This window comes from Cyprinus carpio, chromosome B9, assembly GCF_018340385.1.
Source record: "Cyprinus carpio isolate SPL01 chromosome B9, ASM1834038v1, whole genome shotgun sequence".
In the NCBI taxonomy this organism is placed as follows: Eukaryota; Metazoa; Chordata; class Actinopteri; order Cypriniformes; family Cyprinidae; genus Cyprinus; species Cyprinus carpio.
In genome coordinates this window covers 16,244,455-16,267,534 of record NC_056605.1, presented here as the reverse complement: position 1 = coordinate 16,267,534, position 23,080 = coordinate 16,244,455, and the positions used below count along the sequence as shown (strand labels likewise).

Below are 23,080 nucleotides of genomic sequence, written 5' to 3'. Positions count from 1 at the left end.
TTTATTTGACATTCAAAGTTTGCACATGAAATGCACTTTTTAATCACCAGCAAAATGACCCCTCTGCTTCACCGATGTCTGGAGAAATGCATTCACTTTAAACTGATGCAACGACTACAGTCCACAGAAAGAGTTCCCCGGCTTACATTTGTTTTCACAAGCACAAATTTTTTGATTTACCTTGTGGGCAAGTGTGTTTGCGTGCAGCTGCGTGTGTGCATACTTGCGGCCGTTTCCTTTTAAGCACCGAATACCATTAAAAGGCAGTTACAAACAGATCCTCATCTCAAAAACACGCAAAACGGTTGCTTAGCCGGTGTGTGTAATGACTTGTTGGATTCCACTTCTGTCGATTGTTGCCATTCTTTGTTTAGCCTTGAAGTAAGATGCCTGTGCCCGCACTCAAACACATACAGGAATGTGGCTGTATGAATATTATGGAGGTATGGCGGTTCAGGAGGAGTCATGGGGGAAATATGCTGCTCTTTGATGCTTGTTTAAAGCGTTGAGGAAATAAATACAAATGTGTTATTGTGCAAGTAACACCAGACCTCTTTCTCTATGTCTGCTTCCTCCTGAGGCTTCCCTGTGGATGATCCATTGAACATCGGATGACCTCGGCGAATCGTGTGATGAATGCCTTATATTTTATAGTGTAGGCTATTTGGAATGGCCTGAACCCTGTCTAACACAATTCTAAGCATGCATTATAGACAATTATTGACAACTTCTGCTGACCTCTTGAGGCCAGGAAAGTTTGAGTGAGCTTAAGGTGGTTCTGTGTGCCCTGTTACACAGTAACTTAGATAAACAGAAGAAAGAATTTCTCGCTTGTATCACTAATATGTGCAAAGAAACTGACACGAACCTCTTTGTACTTGGGCACTTTCAAGTTGGCATCGGCAGACTTGCTCAGGGGCATGCTTTGAAAACACAGAGTAAGCTTTATATCTAGTGTGCAGTCATGTTTTCACACAGTATCACTACAGTTCAGCAGGTGATTTATTTCCCCTTTAGGAATGAGTTTTAAATAAAGTTTGAATGAGCTTGCTTTCACTAGCTCTGGACTATATGGATACATTGCAAGTTTCTTTTGTTGTTTGTGGTAGATTTGCCCAGCAAAGCCTTTTGTGTGTTAGCTTGTCCAACCAGTTCACCTGTCTGTTTAATCAGTCTTATCGTGACATATAATAACACTTTTTTCACTGTTATAGATCTGTTATCATTCTATTTACCTGCCACTGTATTCTAATCCAGGCATAACTAATAATACTGTGTAAATATCTAGAGAGTAATATGACAGTTTAATCTGTACTGTATAACTATGTTTGATGTTAATTCCTGTTCATTTTAACATTTTATAGTTTAACTTGTATTGCATACTTTCAGTTTAATGGTATTCCTACAAAGTATGAAATGTATAACTTTATTTCTTAAAATAAAAGTCAAAGCTTTTGTAGTTTTAACTGTCATTGTTCAAAAGTTTGCGGTCACTAAGATGTTTTCATGTTCTTGTAGTGTCTTAAGCTCACCAAGACTGTATTTATTTGATCAAAAAAACACTAAAACATGATTTTTGTGAAATATTATTACAATTTTAAACCATAGTTTTTGTATTTAATAGATTTTTAAAATATTATTTATTCCTGTGAAGGCAAAGCTGGATTTTCAGCATCATTGCTCCAGTCTTCAGTGTCACATGATCCTTCAGAAATCATTCTAATATGCTGAACTGCTCAAGAAACATTTCTTATTATCAATGTTAAAAGCAGTTGTGCTGCCTAATATTTTTTTGTAGAAACTTTGAATGTTTACCTCAGGGGTCAAAATTGGATGGTTTGATTAGACTTGATTTGACTTTACGTGTTTTATTTTTGGCTCGGCAGAATCAGTCATAATTTTAACTGCTTGTTTAATCCCCTTGCCATAAATAAATTGACTAATGTACATGACCAACAGAGTCTGCACTGACCCATCCTACAATAACAGCTTCTGTGCAAAGCCTGCATCACATTGTGACTGAATCACAAAACAATCTGTGCCGCATAAACTAAGATCAAATCGAAATGACCAGGGACCTTGTTAAAAATAAACTTCAGCCACACTTTACTAACATTACGATTCTTCAGAAGGAAAAGCAAAGCAATGCCGTGTGTTTATGAGATGTCAGTGCTGTAACATTATTTTACCAAAAGCACTGTTTTTTTTACTCCTTGACACGCTTTATTCTGCGCTTCTGGGAGACACATTAACATCATAGCTCATGCTTTTAAAAAAAAGAAAAGAAAAATGAAATATGAAAAGCAGCATGAAATCCTTCATCCAATCCTACTAATTATCCTGACATGAGGAGGAACATAGCAGGATAATGACAGTGTGCGTTTTGATCTTTGTGATTGTGTGTGTGTTATAAAGACTGGAGACGGTCCAGAGAAAACAGGATTATGGTCCAGTCTCTATGGGATGTTAGTCACACATGCTGGAATCAGTATCCAACAGTCAGAACCACCACTGAAACTTTGGGCCACTTCCCATTGGGCGAGTTCAGTAGAGTGTGTTTCTGTGTGTGTTGCATGTATGTGTGTTACATGTTAGGTTTTGAGAGGCGCGTTGAGGCATGTTTCTGTGCCATCTGTGGGTTCTGTTGTAATTAACATGTCAGATCTCTCTCTCGTCTTCAGTCTAGCTCCTTGTGTGTGTGTACTCATATGTGGTAATTAAATGTTTTCTCACTGGATGAGTGTGTGTATGAGTGATAATTTAGATGTCGTGTGGTACACATAAGCAGCAGTCATTTATGTGTTGGTGTGAGCTTGTCTTTAATCATTAATGAGCATGTTTGTGTGCAGTTTCACTAAACTTTGAACTCTCTTAAAGTCATAATTCAGCCAAAAGTAAAATTGGCATAATTTACTCACCTTCATGTGATTCCACAATCCAAACCTGTATAACTTCTTTCTTCCCTAGAAAGGATCATAAAAGGAGTTTTTTTTTTTCTTTTTCTCATATAGTCAAGGAATCAAGCACAAAATTCACCCCAAACAGCTTATAATAATACTTCATATGTTTTTAGCTGTAATACAAATTTTTCAGAAGTAGAAATGCACTTTATTTAAAAACATATTGGTTGATAGCCATTATTACATTTTTAGGTTTAGTTGATAATTGTGCCTGCTCATTTTTATCATATTTTTACAGTTCGATTCATCAAAGAGTCAAAGTTAGTCTTTAACAACACAAGTATTCTAATAATATTGTTAAATTGAATTTTTAGCAACTCTTAAAATTAATGTCCACATTACATTCTGCACATTTTTAATGTCGTGAATATGGATATAACGATAAACTCAACTCATGGTATATGATATGATTCACGATTCTGGTTTCAGAATACATTTTTTCTCAGATTTTTTTTTTTTTAAGAGAAAATTATAAATGAAAAGTTTTTAAATAAAAATAAAATTGAATTATGTCAAATAACAAAATTAATGGAAATTCTAAAATCCCAAATCAAATAAATAAATTATACAAATTAAAGAAATATCTTCATATAAGCAAACCAAGGCTTTGCCTGTGCTTTTCCCATTTATAATTAGAGGCATCCACTGCATTTGGATCATGATTCAAGCAAAGATACTGCATATTTGCAGCATGAGCAGTTTTTGATTTAAATTAGACTGTATAATTTCGAAATTTGAAGCAAAATCTGACTTTAGCTTTGTGAAGCTGTACTACGTAAAATATCTGCATGAAAGCACAGCAGAAGAACTGAATAAAATGTAAATTCACTCTGACAGCGGGTGGCGCTTATTGAACAACGCAATATACAGTGTTTTCTTGGTTTTACTTTAGAAAAGTGAAGTAAGGATTGTTTTTTTTATTGTTTATTTTTATTTTTTTTTTATGAGGAAACTTGTATTGTAGTATACAACTACAGTAGAAAAAAGTCATACAGGTTAGGAATGACGTTTGAGAGTAAGTAAATAAAAACAGAATTTTGATATTTGGCTGGACTATCCTTTCAAATTCTAAGTAGGTGTGTTTGTGTACTTTAACTGTCAGTCACTGTCAAGGTTTCAGATGTAGACGTTAACGCTTAAAGCTGTGTTTGCAAGTGTTTGCCATGTAGAGACGGTTTCTCCTTCTAATCTTCGTCAGTCCAGGTGTTACCTCAGTAATCTCTGTGTCTCTGAGAGCGTGATTAATTGGTAAAGCTCTTTTTTGACTACAGCAACTGTGGAACTGGGAGTAACTAGCTGTCATAGTTTGGCGCATTATGAATGCTTTAGCCCTGGCCTAATAACTAGCTGTCAAAGAGAGTTGACCACCGGTATTAAGAGATCTGGCTACGACAGCGACTTTAGAGTTTTTGCACTGAATTATGGAGTTTATAATAGTAACTGTGTGTATCTTGGGGCAGAATATCCCCTTACTGACTTAGATGATGTCAGATTTGTTAAAAGTTTGAATGTGCCAAAAAAATAAATAAATAAATAATAATAATAAAGAATACCTTGGTACTGCAATGTTTCGGCCATTTTTTTGTGTAGTGGGAGGATTTTCATTTAAATTTCATGTACTAATATTTAGAATTCATCATTTTAATACATAATAAGTTTACTAAGTCTCTAAAAAAGATCCTCATTTGGGATGTCATCATGCTGGCTTGCGGGCAAGTTTTACTCCATACAAGCATTCACAAAGAGAAATATCTAGCTGATGAAATATTTCAGAGTAGAGCAAAACTAGAAAGTCTGTATTCACTATAGACATTTTAATGACTTTTCTGTGGCTTTTTAAGCTTGTACTTATTTGAGGTGCTTAGGTTTTCCATGACCGTGGGAACCCTGTGGATTGTTTCAGATGCGTTACATCAGTGTGATTGTATTATGAGTACTTCTGCTTCCTTATTTTGCCAGAAAATGAGCCGAGAGGTTTGATATTTATCTCCATTCACAGATGTACACACAAACTCGAGAGCCTTCCTGCTTTGAAGTGCTTATCTCTGACCACAAACACAAAGAGCGCAGTGTTGCGGATCTGGGTGATTTTATTCTTGCCGATGTGAGAGAGGTTTGGAATAAAAGCAATAAGGAAAAGGAGAATATAGTGACAGTCTGTTCATCTGATAAAACTGCACTGTTCGTGAGAGGACTTTCTAAAATGGCAACCTTGTCGCATTTTCTCTCTCATCTGTTTGTGTAAACCTATGACGCTCTATTAAATATAAAAAAGACACACACATACATATATATATCTCTTGTATTGTAGAATTTCAACCCTGAAGTACTTGTCTTATTTGACAGTAACAGGACTCTGCTGTGTTTCTGTACCGTCAGCAGAAATGTGACTAGACATATATAGCCACATTTGCTATTCAAATATTGTCAGGGAGAGTAAACACTTTGATCCTTAAAAATATTGCTCTGTTTGTTTGACTAACTCGTCATGCCAGTTTTTGACTTGACCAGTAGTGTAAAATAGTTTTGCAGTTGTACTGTATAATGTTTTTATTATTATTATTATTATTATTATTATTTTAGTACTAATTTTTTAGTGGTTAAATGTTGTTTAAAAAAAAAAAATAAATAAATAATAATAATAATAATAACCATTATCATTGTAAATTAATATGACCCAAATAAGAATTTTCACCGGATATTTTCATCTGAGTAACAAGTCTGCCACATTTGGTCTGACCAGCTGAGGAAAAAAGCATTAAAATAAATTGCGCTACCAGTGGTGATTTAATCTAACGATCGATTAGCTCATATCACATCAAACCGTGCAAATTACTTTTATTGTTAAACTTTATTCTCATATTCTTAATGTTAACAACATCAGCATTGCGTGACTGAGTATAGTGTGTATCAGCGTGTGATTTCAGTTTCTCTACAGACTAACCTCTATTGTCATACCATTCAAATTTCATATTAAGAAATCTTTTGACCCAAAAAGCAAATTATGCTCCCTTCAAACTGGTTGTCTTTAAAATACAGATCTTGTGTACTCCCAGGCTATCTGTAATCAGAAGCACATTTGAAACTGGAATATAATTTAATTTCATTCACGTGTTTCATAAACACATAAACCTTTCTGGATCACAATCCGCCATCAAAATGTTTTTTTGACATTGAATTATTCTAGCCGCTGTGAGAAAAGGCTATAAACTATCCGTCACCTGCAGAATCCTCACATGTGATAGCCAAGTAGCCGGGACAATTTCTCTGTATTTACAGACGTGACGTAATGATGTAGCAACATGCTCGAATTTCCCGTGAAAACCTACCTATACCACTCAAATTAGAAAACATTATTATAAGCTTACTGTTGTGAATCGGGCTAAAGTAAGGTGATAGTTTTGAAAACTGGCTGGTCATGTACTTGCTCAAATATTGATTTCAGATAATTTTTAACCAAAAAAAGTTATGGAGTGCAGCTTCAAATTGCAATCACAATTTTTATCAGAATAGTCACGATTCATATTGTTGCCCTATATAGTGTAGCCCTAGATTTTTACCTCAAGGACCCAACTCTTACACTCTCAAGTCAATTAGTAGATTTAATAGAGTTATAAATGAGTAAAATAACAGGAATAAGGACTGCATTTTAAACTATGCAGTATGCACCACTGAAGAAGCGTGTTGTTTTTGTTTTTTTAGTAATGTCTCTTCATTTTTATTAAGATAAACATCGAAACCCAGGATACAGCACAGAATATATTTGTGTAGAGGTGTGTGAATGTCATTGTTTCCATTACCAGCTTAGCTAAACATCACACGACAATCTTGTCATTAAAAGCCCATTCCAACACCACGGGTGACGATTCTCTCTTTAACCTTTGACCTTTCCCACCGCTGTCACCAGGATCGCTGGGCACAGTTAGCATCCTGATGATAAGAACTCTTACACTTAACATTTTTCTGCAGAATGACGGGAAAAGCGTCGTAGCTGTCAGTAATTTCCTATTCCGTGCTGACCGGCCAGACCCTTGACCTCTGACCTAAGAAACAGATTGCAGCTGGGAGTTGTTTGAAGGTTATCCAGTGGTTGCGTGTAGGTTATCAGCAGATTTAGTGCAGTATGGCAGACAGAAGCCACACACACGCACGCTAATGAGAGAGAGTTCAGTGAGAGAGTATGTGAGCGATATGGGCAGAAGCTGTGAAGTTTGTTTACATTCACAGTGATGTTCTGTTTTAAACCTAATGAGCTGTCTACATAGGCAATATTCTACAACATCATAACAGAATGATGATTTTACTTTTATGTACTGGTATTTTGTAACAAAAATGACATTTTCTAAAAAATTAAATAAAATAATAATCCATAGTGTACTTTTTAATTATTCCATGCTCCATTGACATCAATTGCAAGTCCAGTTTGTTGGTCGCAGCGTTATGGCTTATGTCCAAATAAGTAACGTACAATTTTCCATGATGTTTAGCATGCTCCCTTATATGGTAGCTGTCTATGTAGACAGCAAGGCAGCTAGCTAGGTTTTGGAGCAGAGCTTAAATTTAATTCATAAAGTCATTTCAATGTGCGATTCATGCTTTGTCATCTCCCTTATCTCAGTCTTCAGAGCTTTCATAAAGCCTTATCGGTTTCGGCTGTAATTTTTCTTATCCTTCTATTGAGTGCATTGCTCATATGTCTCTCAGAGCATCTCATTGATATCCCACGATGCTGCAGCTGCTGCAGTCAGTAGGCGCTAGCAGGTAATCAAACCCTCTTTTGATAATGATAATAACGATCGTAGCTTTGTCATTCTGTTTGTCATGGTGACAATAGCGACACACAGAGAGGATCTTATCTGTGCGAGCTTCCCTTCTAAGCAGAGCGGAACAGAGCGTTTATCATACACATCACACAAAAACATTACACAACTTTGAATGTGGAGTTTATCAGCGCTGTGGAGTGGACTTATCTACAAACCCACTCAGATTTTGTCAGGTTTTGATGGAATATACTAAACAAATGAACAAGAAAGATACACAAGATCTGATACTCAAAAATGTACAGGTTGCAGTGAAGTCACCTGTCAATCAATCATTGAATGAATCACATGACTCATCTTTTTTTTTTACACTGTTAAAGAGTAATTACTATTTTTTTATTTTAATTTTTTTTGCCATTGTCTGTTGAAATGTATTTGATTACAAACTATCACAGAATTTAGCTTTTTTTTAAAAGAAGAATTGCAAAAGTGCAATTCTCGAACAAAACATATCACCAAAAGAAGTTTCTTTGTTTTAAAATTGGTAATTTTAGCCGTTCATCATTACTGGGTTGCAGGTGGCCCCTTCAAAAAAAAAAAAAAAAAAAAAAAAAAAATCCTCATATTTTGATGCTCTTTACTTTGATACAGTTATATAAATTGCTTTACTTGCATCATAGAGTTGTTTACATGCTGCATGCACAATAAAGAACCGCTTTATCACCAGTGTTGGGCGGTAACGCGTCACTGTAGTTTGATTATTTTTTAGTAACAGAGTAATTTAACGCATTATAATTTTCAATATAGTAATAAAAGTATAGTTACAAGCTGACGTGTCTAAACGTTACTGCTGCGTTACATCATTGTGGACAAAATGCAGTGTTTTATAATCTAGACTGTAAAAAAGGGTGTAGCACACACACTGTTGAGTCCAGTGCCAGTGGATTAGAGACCTGCATTCCCGTGAGACATGGCACAGCAGAGTGTGGCGCGGGACAAGATGGGCGAGTGCTGGTGTGGGCGGGTAGACACTCGTGTGTGATGCACAGGACTCCTGCAAAATAGAAATATCTAAAACAAATATCTAAAATTGTCACTCATCTATTGCACAAAAGCAACAAGAACTTCTATAAAATAAAATCAATTAACAGGCGCAAGCGTAGGCAGAGATTCTATTTAGGCTACAACATGTGTTTGCTGCATTGCTGCAATGTTGATTTCTGGAACGCAACGGCAGTGCTGAAACTATTCGGCCAATCACAACGGACTGGATATCTGGCCATTTAATGTATGATGACAGTAGCAGAATGAATTTGGAAGGGTACAAAACCATCTTGGCTAACAATATTTAAGAAAATGCCACCAATGCTTCTTTGGGGAATGCTGTTGCCCAAAGAATGCAGTTAAGGGGTCTAGAAAAAAAAAAAAAAAAGTTAAAAATGAAGACAGATTGTACTTAGTTAATGTGGTGTACTGCACTTCTGGCTAGCACACCTGACTTCATATATTCACAGAATGACCTTGGCATCAGTTATACATACAGAGAGTAGTGTTATAGTATTCTCACAGTGTTGTGGGCGTGATTGTGCATCTGGAGGTGAATTGAACGGTTGGTGGTCTGTATTTTTCCCCAACAACTGCTGTTAGCACAGAGAACAATCCGCTGATGTACGCACACACACGTTCCAAAGCAGATAAACACAAAGGAACTGGAAGAAACTGCTGTGCAATTAGAGTGTCATTGTTGTGTCATTTTAATTCCAGCAGTAAAATTACACAGATTCTTCATTTATCTCATCCTTTCTTCTCTACCTCTGCAGACGTGGCCAATCGCTCCTTTTCTTTTGTCTGCACAAATCATCCTTTGGCTCTAAAGCAGGATGGGCCCAAATCACAGGGGACGTGCAGCAGATAATGAAGTCAATCCTCTGTCTCTCTGTCTTTCAATCGCCGGTTCAGTTTCTCTCTGTTATGCCTGTTTTTTGCCTTTATTTTTCACACACTCACTCGTTTAATCCTCTGCCGCTCTGTGATGAATGCATTTTTGTGTCTTTTTTCTTTGTCACAAATACACCAAAGACACTCAAGCTCTTTCTTTCTCTCACGTTGCGTTTTCTTTTCATCTTTAGGTTTTATTCAGTCTCTTTGCACCTGAAGTTAGGGATTGACTAGCTATAGAGAGCACTGGGACTTTTACATACACTACTGGTCAATAATATATTTTCTTTTGAAAAACATAAAAACAAAACAAACACTTTTATTTAGCAAGGATGCATTAATTTGATCAAAAGTGACATTTTGATTTGTTATGTAACATGATTTTGATTTATTATGTAACAAAATATCTTAGTTTACACTACAATATTAAGCACAACATTTTCAACATTGCTGATAAGAAATATTTCTTGAGTATCAAATCAGCATATTAGAATGATTTCTGAAGGATCATGTGACACTGAAGACTAGAGTAATGATGCTGAAAATCCAGCTTTGCCATCACAGGAATACATTTTAACATATTTTAGATAATAGAAATGGAAATAGGATACAGTCGTAAATTTCATTTCTGAAAACAAACGCTATTAAACCACCTGAAATGATACACCTGGTTCCTATAGTGACCTGTTCCTCCTCCTCTTCCTGTTCTCTGTCTTGTGTTCTTTATCTAATCATGAGCATTTGTTTGTGGCACAGCTGTGAAACTTCAAGAAACTCCTCATTTTTCTCTATTACACACACACACACACACACACACACACACACACACACACACACACACACACACAGATCTTTACAGACTGCCATGACTTGAACTTATTCAGCTAAAGTCACAAAACATTTGTGTTTATGATCTGACCTCATCTGAAATATTGCACGTAAATGTGGTCATTCGGCACTTGTAGCTTAGTCAAATGTGTCTGGGATGTAGACTGTCAAATGTAATTGAGTATGTGAACTGATGAATATATCTGGCAAGTCTAATGTAGCTTCAACTCCTGATAATTGAACAGCTTTTTCTGCTGCGAGAGCACAATACTTGGTTATTGTAACCAATGCAAAATGCTTTATGCATTTGTTTGTTCTACTTTATTAGTTTCTTCCTTGGAATGCTGTTTAGTTTTCATTTTCACAGCTGTCTTTCAGTTTAACAGGATGAATAATGAGTTTATTTAACTGTGGGGTTTTTCTGGAATATTTGCAAAATATGCTATTTATTTTAATAAATCCCAGGTAGCGATTACAAGGCACAGTTCCCATGAAGCCAATTGTTACTTTGTGTAAACAGAGTTATGTAAAGTTCATTTTTCATTTTTTGACAGTATATTTTTTAAAATAAAACCATAATGCCATGTTACATTAACTATAAGTTATGATAGATAAGTAATTTTTAGATTTTCGGCAATTTAACAAGTGTTTTTCTACATCTATGAATTGAGTAAATTGAGTAAATATTGTGTATTAAATATTAAGTATTATTAATTTGCCATCATTACATTGTTTTGTAGACACTGTAATTATATCATATGCAGTACCCTGCTCTCAGCATTAACAAAACAACAAAAACAAACAAAAAAACAATACAGACCACTTTTTTTCTGTGCTTATAAACTGCTAATTAAAAGTGTGTGTGTGTTTAAAATGAATCTCTTACCATGGCTGCATTTATTTGATTTAAAATACAGTAAAAACAGTAATATTGTGAAATATTACAATCATTTAAAATAACTTTTTTTATATTTGAATGTATTTTGAAAATTTCATTTCTTTCTGGGATGGCAAAGCTGAATTTTCAGCAGTCATTTCTCCAGCCTTCAGTCTTGTCATTGTCAGGTTTAAGGTTTTTTGCTGAATGTTGTTTATTGTATTTTTTTCCTCTGGGAATTCTTTGATGAATAGGAACAGGGCCTGAATTGAAGATGCTTAAAAAAAAAAAAAAAAAAAAAACCTTTAAAACTCTTAATTGAATTTATTTTAACTAAAAAAGACAAGTAAACAGTCAGGAATAAAATAAGGATAGATTAATGACAATGATAATGGCACAAACAAATACAATAACAAGATACTAAACTAAAATGGACTGTGCTTTAGTTTTTAGGTAGGTTTAACAGTAATATTCAGGTATAGAAATACCACAGAAACAGAATAATCTTTTTAACTTTAAAATAACACTGGTTAGTCCTCAATGTATAAATAAACATTAATGACAGCAGCAGGCTTATTAAGGTTGCTGTCTCTTTAAGACCTCATGCCCAGATCAAACTGTTACACACAAGTTTTTTTTTTTTTTTTTTTTTCTCAACAGTTTACATTAACTTAATAGCCTGTATACTGACAATATTATTATACCAACAATGTTTGGTATAAATCAACTGTTTACATGAATACTCATCAAGACGGGCACTTTGACATATTTTTGGTATGTATTTGGCTGCTTACGCGCACTCTCAGATGCGTCACTGTGTGCATGCACTTTGGGTGTGAGGCGGCTCACAGAAAGGGTCTCAGAGTCACAGAGCGCGAAAGTACTGAATTGAGTACTTGAATGTTTAAAATTGTAAGACTCAAAAGCACGTGCAAATGATACATTCCAACATCTGTCGCGAGCATTTTTCATGTTGAAATATTTGCATGAATTTCCTGTGTTACAAGCGCGGAAACTGCAGGAATCAGTAGAATTATGCGCAATCCCCGCAACCCCATGCCGAAATTCAAGCCCTGAGGAAGTTTTAATGAATGGCTTTTATGAGAAGTTTTTTTTTTTTTTTTATCAATTTAATGGATCCCTACTAAATAAAAGTATTAATAATAAAAATATATATAATTGACCCCAGATTTTTGAATAGTAGTGTATGTAAACAAAAAACTAAAATTCCTTGTCTGGCTTTGCGATTTAGTAAAATGATTCCTTAAATCGGCTTAAGGTTTAAATACATTTATAATTATGTGTGCTCACTGAGAGAGGAAGTGATTCATTCTCTTTGCTAACTGTGAGTTCAGAAAGCCAGTGTAATGGCTGATAATGCACTTTTGTTATTAGCGGTTAAATAAGGCATTTTGTTATTTGTGGTTGAACAGGCACCATGAAATAATGCCGAGCGCACAAACACATGATTAATGATGTGGAAGGCGCAGGAGGAATATTCTTTCCTATTACCCTCTTTTTTGACAATGGGTTTCTAAGCCGTTCTGCCGGTCTGTTGCAGTCCCTTAGCTGCTTCATTTCAGATTTTTCCCGAGGCAGTTACATTACCCCATCTCCATCTCCTGATGGCAGTGCATGTTCTTTCTGAGTGACATGTTTGTTGGAAGAGGAACCCGAGTCACACAAACACTCTTTACATTCTTTTCCTGTCCAACACACACAAACATATTAGACGTCTTGTCTCATTCTTTGTGTATATTCATGTTTAGTGAGTGTATTTACTGTCCTGCTTGCATAAATATTCAAACATCATTGATTATAGTTGAATATGAGTCTTGTTTGAGTTTTGTAATTACATGCATTACCTCAAAGAATGTAGTCGTTTTCCAGGGAGCTTGATGAACTGTGACCCCTGTGGTTCTCAGACATGAGAGCAGAGATAAACATAATGAACATGAGACACAACCTCTTTAGCAAAGTATAATTATTTATTCATATTTTTATGATAGGGTTTTATTTCATGTTTTTCTTATAGCAGTGGTGCAGAAATATGTGAAAATATAGTTAGCCTATACTCTTGTTGACATGCCAGTACAGCGTTTTTGAAACTCCACTAATTCACTACTCCAACTTTCATAGAAATGAATAAATGACACGTTCTGTCACCTCCCCTCCATCCTGTCTTTTTTATGTTATTTCCTCTGTTTCTCATCCTCCTCTTCAGCCTTATCAGGGATGTGATTTTTCCATATAAATACGGATTTCCGTATTTTCCGACCTCTGAGGGACGACCCATGTGATTCACGTAGATCCAAGTTTTTATTTTTTGGGTGCGGCGGGGTTGGGGGGGGGTAGGTTGGTTACTGCATGATGATTGATATCACGCAAATGGCCGAAATGGTCCTCAGACAGCACAGATCAAACAACGCCTATCCGAAATACATAACAAACTAGTTCCTTGATTAGCGCTAAATGCTGGGCGATATATCTAACGATCTGGTTCCTTGATTAGCGCTAAATCGCCATCCGCTGCTTGCATGGAGCGGCATTTCAAAGTAGGGCTGGGTACACAATATCGCGTTCATTATCCCAGAGAAGAATCGCCTTCGGATAATGAACGCTTGATGTACCTTGCGTGATCTAATCTGTCTTTTAAATGCCGCTCCATTTGAAAGCAGGTGGAGCGCTAATCAAGGAACCAGATCGTTAGATATAATCGACAGACTTTGACCTGTCCTGCAGATGCAGCTGCAGCGCTCTGAGGTACATTTCGGCCATTTTCGTGTTATCAATCATCGAGGACCAACCTACCCCCCCCAATCGCGTTCAGTATCGAAGGCGATTCTTCTGGGATAATCAACGCGATATTGTGTACCTTGTCAGTGATCTACGGCTCTGTCTATTAAATGCCGCTCCATTTGAAAGCAGGTGATGGCGATTTAGCGCTAATCAAGGAACCAGATTTACTGACTAGATGCGCATGATCATATCGTTAGATATATCGCTCAGCCCTAGTTCAAAGCGTTCAAATGATTCAAAGCGCCAATCATTGGCGCTGAAACGTGTTACTCGACCCGGTGAGTTTTTATTTTTTATTAAAAATCATACTGCTTTTGAATGGTAGTGTACATAAAAACACTTAAAATTGCTTTTCAATGGCAAGAAAACTTTGACATTGTATTTTTATAGAAAAAAGCAACATCCTATTTGTTATTACATGACAAAAAAAATACAGCTAGTTGTGCAGTTTAGACCTATGGTGGCCTGCTGTTGCTTTAAAGCTACAGTTTTAATTTGTGTCACTAGTGTTACCAAACATATTATCAAAAATAACTGTATCCTCAAGTTTCAAATATGTTCATAGTGTTTATGCTGTTAGTGAATGACTTATTTCTAGTTGTCTCTGCACATTAATTTGTGATAGGAGAAAGTATTTTAAATAACTCCATTATAACACCTCAGCACAGGTGAGAATGTGAGCAGTGAGGAAGAAATTCAGCGTTCAGGTGTGGGAGTTAATTTTAGCTGTGCAGTGTGATACTTTTCACAGCGTTATGTGAAGTTTCACTCATCGGCTGAAAAGCTCTTCGTCGCTGGCTCCCATGAGCACCTGGGTTAGATGACAATCTTTATTTATCAGTCTTGCAGGAAGTGTGTTTTCCTACAGGAGAGAAGTGTGTGTGATGGACAGGTGATTATTTGAGGAGCAGCTTGTGGCAGTCTCTCGATGGCGAATGCCAAATATTTACGTCTGTGGTGGACAGTCTCCTCTCCAGCCGTCCCCCTTTGCAGCTCAGGGTCAAAAGGTCAAATGGGCTGTCAATGTTTCCCACAATCGTCCCACCCATTCATGATCTCTCTTTTGTGCACTGCTTCTCTGTTTCGGTCCTCCTCTCATTTGTTTGTCAGTGTAAATTTCATTCTCACACTTCCAGGTCATGAGATCAGTACAGGCGTTTGACTCATGTTACAAATATTAAACGCACAAACAGTCTCACACCCGTCATGTGATGATTATAATCCTGATGCACACCCGTACGGACACACTGGTTCTTCCTCTCTCACTGGGAAAGGAAAGGTGTGGTCCCTTGTTTCCAAAAAAGACCAATGGAGACTCTATATATAGGTGTTGTTTTGGTAAACACAGGAAGTTGAGCTGTGCTGTTCAGGACTGTGAGGGTGTGTGTGTGTGTGTGTGTGTGTGTGTGTGTGTCAATAGAAACCTTCACTCCTCAAGCCACTGACTGATAAAGCTTAAGATTAAACACAAAAAAGTCGTCATCACAAAGAAGTTCCTCTGAATGTTTTTTTGTAGAGTGATAAAAGACATAGAATGGCATACAAGAATGTTAAATGCCCTCTTTGAACTGAACTTTGACAAAAAGTACTTGTTTTCATAATACAGCATTTTTTTGTGTAAATTAATATCTAAATAAAACTGTACAGAAGGGCAGTTACTAATTACTCAGTATTGGTATCAGTATCGATAATAGTGATGTTAGCCTTGTTAATACTTGGTATTGGATCGAAAAGAAAATAAGTATCACCTATGCCTGTAGAGCATGTTTTGAGGAAATGAATGCATATGTAAATGAAGCGGCAGTGATGCATCACCCTCTTAAACGAGTCTGTTTATCTCCAGACAGGTCTGAACAAGTCAACTCAGCGGAGAAGCACAGATGCTGCTGCCCTCTAGTCTAGTTTGGTGAAAATGAGGAAACAAACGGCAGATGAGAATCTCATTCTGTTTTCACCATTTTACCTCTCTAAATGATCGTGAGAACGAGAGTGACAGAGCTGCTCAACATATGTGACAGAAATAGAGATAGAGATGGAACAAAAGCTGGACAGCTCATAAAGACCTGCCACTTGTTTATTTCACTTCATTGTGTGTGTGTGTGTGGACACAGACATCTCTTCTGTTAGATTGATGCTCAAAAACAAACAGACAGTGGCTGTGAGAGGTACGAACGAAAAAGATGAATCATTTATAGCATGTTGCACCGTGTCCTAACAGGTGTGCTGCACCAGCTTTCCATCAGCAAATCATTTGTCTTCATAGGTTATCAGATGTAAGTTTAAATATAGTTATGTGAAGGTCCATTTACAGAGCACAAAATAAGATATTTTAAAGAACATTGGGTCCAAGCAACACTGCAGCTCATTGACTTTCATTATGGACCAAATTTTTTTTTTATTTTATTTTTTCAAAATGATGACGCAATTAATGGGTGAACACTCCTTTTAATGATTCAGGTTCCAGCTCCACTGAATGATTCCGGTTCTTAAATTATTCTAAACCAATTCTTTCAGTGTTTTAAGGGATAAATGTTTGGAAAAAGAAACCCAATTCCATTTCCTAATGATAAGAAAATAAATAAATAAATAAATAAGCTTGAAATGTGTCAAAATTATTTTAAAAGGACTTTCCTTTTTTTTCCTTTTTATACAAAAAAATAATACAAAAATGTAAATATTTTCAATTTTACTGTCATATATATATATATCTCAATCATTAACTGCAAATTGTCATATATAGAGTTAGTAATCATATCGAGCTTAAGTCTCATAGTTAAACTCCTAAAATTCGTTCTGTAGAATTCACACTGTAAATTCAGTTGCTGTGTTGCGACGCCATTTTATAAGTATCACAGGAATATTAGATTATTTTAGTGTTATGTTCCATCTCTGTTGGCACAGTATCTGTTAATGGAATGGAACATCGTTTGCAGCCTTGCTACTGAACAATGGAGCACATTGAGACATAGCCAGCTTTTATCTTGTCATGCCTGGTTAGGTCCCTTTAAGGCAAGTCAGTTCACTCGCCGGTCATCTTGGTAACATCCAAAGGCAGCAGTTTTTTCTTCTTATATGAATGTAGTTCTTTTCACACATTATGTGTTATTTATACCATTTGTGTTGCAGAAATTAGAAGCACTGAAGCACAGCCGTAACTTGCACATTTGTCAGAGAAATGTCGTGTTCAGAGCATTCGGTCACAGTTTCTGTGCAACTGTCAATGATTTTTCCATGTTCCACACTCAATGTGAGACACATGCACAAATGAATGCATATATATGTTCCCTCGCTTTCCTCATTCCCCCTGTCTTTGCAGCCTTCAGTATTTTGATAGAGAGAGATGGGATGGTTTGGAGTGATGTAAAGGAAAACTGACAGAAATATGGATGAGTGGAAAGTGGAGGAGAGAGATAGCTGATATCTGTTTCTATATATATCTGTGCAGACCCAGAGAGAAAAGGATGTGAAGACATATATACATATAAACCTCAGAGCCGAATGGAAGACAGACATGTGACAGTCGAATGAAGAGAAACTGAAAGAGAGAGCGATGAAAGGAGGAAGAGAGGGAGGTGAAAGAGAAAGAATGTTCCGCTCGCGCTCAGATGGTGATTTATGGGTGGTTCTGCCTTCAGGCAAAATAGTTTGAAAATTATTAAATAGCTGCAATTAAAGTCATAAAATTGAGGAAAGAAAAGGGGTGGCGAGTGGAGAAGAGATGAGCTTGACGTCTGTCTGGGCTACAAAATTTTACAGTGTCTGTCTTTGTGTTTTCTTTCCCTCTCTTTCATTTCATCTTGCGTTTTTAGTTTTATAGACTTTTACTTTGATTACACACGTATATGTCTGTTCTCTGTTCTTTCATATTCAGTCGTATAGCTTCTGAAAAGGCGGATAGTCACTCTTTTGTGCTGCTTTATTAGCAGACTGTGATCGCTTTGGGCATTTTGGCTTCTGTGAAAATGTTGTGGGATTTGTTCAATCAGTTTGATGCAAGTGAGAGTTTTGACTCCTCCAATAAAAGGCCAGTAAAATGCTGAAATACAATGGATATTGATTGCCTTGGATGGATAGATTTTGTTAGTGTGTGCATGTATTGTGCACCTGATTTCAGTCTCACACATTTGTAATTATACAGCTCTTTTTTTCTGATGCACGGTGTGTGATCATATCAAAGATTAGAGAAGGTTGCTGGTTATGTTTTTAGTAATAATGAAAATCAGTCACTACTCATCACTCCTTATGTATGTCTATGATGCCCTATTTATAACTGGTGTTAAAGGGATAGATCAGCTAACATTTTAAAATCTGTTCTCATTTACTCACTCTCATGTTGATCCAAATCTGTGTGACTTTCAGTCTTCTATGGAACACAAATAGAAATGTTTTGAAGAATGTTCACACTGCTCTTTTCTATACAGTGAATAGGCACCAAAAACATCATAAAATTTCAACTAAAGTAGTTCATACAAATTGTGTGCCTTATTCAATATTTTTTGAAGCCATACAATATGAACATATAATTATTTTACGAGTAGTTGGTTTTATGTGAATTTATATGGTTTGATTCATATGAATTGATACAATAATAATAAAAATAATAATAATAATTGTCCACCCCTTAAACCTAACCCTCAGTGGGGCGTAAGCAAATCTTATGAAAAACAACAAATTAAATTTATACAAATTCGAATGAATTTGCCAAAACGTAAAAGTTCTGTATTGCCTTGAGAGTATGTTATGGAAGCAGACCTAAATTTGCTATTAGGGATGGGCATTTAAAAATAATATTTGAAGATCGCCTGGTATTTATGTGATTGTTATTTGAAAATCACACCCCTCCCCTGCATGCATACATGCACAGGCTACAGTACACTAAACACCCCAAAACAGAGAGAGAGAGACCATTCATGCTTTCAATCTGTATCTTAACAAACTGTTTAATTCATTAGCCAATAAGCTATCTTAACTCAAGCTATATAATGATTGTGATGTGCTGAAACATATGAATATAATTTCACCGAATGACGGCACTTATTACCATAGCCTAACAGACTATCGATTAGCATAAATCAACTGCTCATGAGGCTAGAACATCAAAAATAAGCATGAATATCCCAGATAGCAAGTACATTCAGCCCGATTCTTACTGGATTGCAACACTGTTGGCTCTGTCTCGGCATCAGTGAGAAGATAATGAAAATTCTGTCTTTACTCACCCTCATGTGGTTCCAAACCCGTGAGAGCTTTGTTCATCTTCAGAACACAAATTAAGATATTTTTGATGAAATCCCAGACCTTTCTGACCCTCCATAGACCGGAATATAATGTTCCTAGGACCAGAAAGGTAGTAAGGACATGTTGAAATAGTCTATGTGACATCAGTGGTTCAATCGTAATTTTACGAAGCTATGAGAATACTTTTTGTGTGCAAAGAAAACAAAAACAGACGAGAATAATTGTCAAATAGAGCCGTTATTTTTGTTTTCTTTGCTGCTCCCAAATATACTTGAATTTTAATATCACAGATGTGACATTTCAAGCTTTTTATTATTTTAGTTATATTTATTTTGAATATATGTGCCTCATATCGTCAGCTGCATTCTGATGTCAGGCAAACCAGGGATATTCCATGAGCTCTTGTGCATGTATGGAGCTTTTCCAAGAGTTTGATTGGACGGTTGTTTTCTTATAGAGCCGCACACAGCTGGAAAAGTTTAAAACTCATGTTTCTGTGGAATTATTACGTGTTTCACTAGTAGACAGAAATTTGATGTTGTCCAGGATGCATCGGTCCAGATTAACGTTTATACTTCTTCATTTTTGACTGCCTCTGAATGTGGTTTAAGTGATCTGTTTACACCTTCTTTCCACTTCAGATCAGATCACCTGGGAAGGATGTCAGTACTAGATATAAACAAGGCCTAAATCAGCACGAGAGAGAGAAACATACGTTTTTGTATCTGACAGATGTTTTCATACGCCCTGATCCCTAATCCAATCTTTTCTTCGGTACCTCTTCCTCACCCCAAATTTTTGTCTCGGCTCATCTCTCAGAATCACATCCACACATGGCCGATCCCCATCATTATCCAATCACATCCATCCACCGCCCTCCGTGTCAACGGCAATACAATCAGTACCATATGGTAGCCACATTCGCGAGACCCCCGCACTTCCTGATCGCTTCCTTTCGGGAGGCGGCGCTGAGCAGACGTGAGGGGAGATGTAATCAGACGTTTGGCAGAATCTGCAGCAATCAGGCACGCCATCAGACGCTTTCTGGTCCTTGGCCACCGGGGCTTAAGGGTATCTGGGGTGTGTGCGGGTAACATCAAAGTTCCTGGATAAGAGAAAGAGTTGGAGAGAGAGGAGATTACATGGATTAGGACGGAGGGGGAAGGAATAATGTAATTAAACACTTGTCGAGATTTTATTCCACCCTGTAGACATGAGAGAGACTCTGTAGGGGCTGATATGCTGATTATAACTCACACTGCTCCAAATTTGTTGACAGAATACCGTGTGTTGGGCATTTGCCCTGGGAGCGACTCTTAATGCCGTCATATTAGAAAGAAAGATGGAGTGTTATAGCGGCATAAATGTAGCGAGACAAAGAAATTGCATTCCTTCTGAGTTGCGCACACAATTTCTGTCTTTCAGCACCCTCTGTAATGTTAATGGCCGCCCGTCTGTTGGACGCTACCTTTGTGTTCCAGCTCAAGCGAGGATGTGATGTCATCGGGGCTTTTGTGTGTCTAATCCAGTGCAAACATTAGATGTCTACAGTGGTGATGTATGAGTGTGCATAGTACAGAAACTCAAGTATGCAGAGCAAATGCATCTCACATACAATGGCGCTCATTGATCAGCTGGAAAGAACCATATATTATAGATTTTTTTTTTAATACAGTCTTTGCTTAGCAGCTCTGTATTGAAAGTCTTCTGCTACTCTTTATCTACATACAGCCTCCATTCAAGCTTTATTTTGCTGATAAGTTCCTAGATGGTTTATCTGTTTTCATAATTTGTTGCAGACCCTGGACTCGATAAAAATGTACATTACTGTTTAAAAATATGATGTTGGAAAGATTTTGTTATTGTTTTTCAAAAGTCTCTTGCTTAACAATGCCACATTTATCAAAAATACAGTAAAAGTATTTTTTTCTATTTTTATCTATTTTAAAACAATTTATTCATGTGATAGCAAAGCTGAATTTTCAGCAGTCTTCAGTGTCACATGATGCTTGTGAAATAATTCTGGTATGTGATTTTTCACTCAAAAATTTCTTATTATTATCAGTGTTGAAATCTGTTGTGCTGCTTATAGTTTTGGACGAAATCCGGATACATTTTCAGAATTCACTGATTAAAAAAAAAAAAAAAACACATTTATTTGTGATAGAAATATTTTGTTACTTATGTCTTGACTCTCACTTTTGATCACTTTAGTGTGTCCTTGCTGATCTCAGTATCAATGCTTAAAATCCCTAGATCGATCTCTTACAAATTTGTACAGCAATTCCTGCAGATGCCACTGCGTTCTGCTGAACTATCTCACTCAGCCGCATAGTTTATGAAATCATGTTATTTTTCAAATGAATGTGAGTTTGCAGTCTATAGGGAGTATTATGCAAAACAACTTGTGTAACCCCATTAACAAACAATAGACTCTTGTATGCTGGTTCTTTATAGTGAATCAAAAGCCTACAATGCAACCGGTGTACTTTAAGTCTGATTTATGTGCACTATTGAGTGAACTTGAGCTGTGTGGACTTGACCTAACCGCTCAACACAAAAACACACATTTATTTCTGCATGAGTACCAATTGGTTGTGTGGTAAATATCCAATTGGTTGTGTAGTAAATATTAGAATTATGCCATCAATGTTTTCTTACTATCAAAAACACAGACTACAATGGAAAAATGTGTTTGGCTTTGACTGAAACATGTTTGTTCATGTTTTAATATGTTTACTACACACAGTCATCCCCTGTTTGATGTAAAGAAATGTACAAACGTGCAGATAAAAGACACCCACAATTGAAGCGTTTCTTATTTACACAGCCCTTTTGCTTTTATGAGCATAAATTGCTTCGGATACATAAACATGACTGCGAACATAAACACTGATAGTATAAATGGCTCGGCTGCCATTGGAAATGACAAAGCAGAGCAAACAGACTGTTATTGTCTACAATAAAAATAATCACTACATACTTTGCCTCGACAATAAAATACATCTTTGTTTCCAGATAGTCCATTTCTGCGGCGCTACTGAAATTCGATGGGAAGCGGTGGCAGTAAGTTCGCCGTGAGCTTCCCCTGTAAGAACTGTAACCGCTAAAAAGAAGGAATTAATAAATAATGCATGAAGAGTAAACAGCGATCCACCTGAGGCTCGTTGTTTAAATGTAAATACTGAGCTGTGAGAGAGGTGTGGTGGGTTCAGTTACCTTTTAATTCCACCCACTTTAATCATTATAATGCCTTGTTTGATTTAACGGATTGTTTAGTGGCTGTTTGGGAACAGATGATGGTATTAACACAGGAGACGGATCTGAGGTTACTGTTAAAACTTGTTGCACCTCGACAAACATTTGCTTATCTTTACATTCCTTTAAACTCTCCCCACTAGATGATTTTATTTTTTATTTTTTCTTTGTTCTATAACCTTCTAAGTCATCTTTCATCCAGCATGACTGTAACAACTTGGGATTTAAACTTAATATCATTTTACACAAGTACATTTCTGTAAAAGAACTATGTATTTGCTTTGGCTGGTTGGTGGCTGCCCAAAAATTGTCTTCCACTCTTGTGTGGTACTGAATAGGACAGAAACCCAGGGCACATGTGCCTTCCAGTTATGTTTTGTGGCCTGTGTGATGCTGTCGTCATCATGGCAATTGGAGTAAAC

At 36.5% G+C, this 23,080-nt stretch overlaps 1 long non-coding RNA gene across 4 annotated transcripts in view; it reads left to right on the top strand.

Moving 5' to 3' along the window:
- The window catches only part of LOC109096733, a 91,754-nt gene that overhangs the window by 7,180 nt on the left and 61,494 nt on the right, over nt 1-23,080 (top strand). Inside the window, exon 4 of one of the 4 annotated variants that reach the window (XR_002018984.2) lies at nt 20,042-21,217. The exons of 2 other annotated variants lie outside the window; for them this stretch is intronic. This is a non-coding gene — a long non-coding RNA (uncharacterized LOC109096733). Of the gene's footprint in view, nt 1-580; nt 1,311-20,041; nt 21,218-23,080 lie in introns of those variants that run through there. One more of the 4 variants, XR_002018985.2, reaches the window with a different exon arrangement.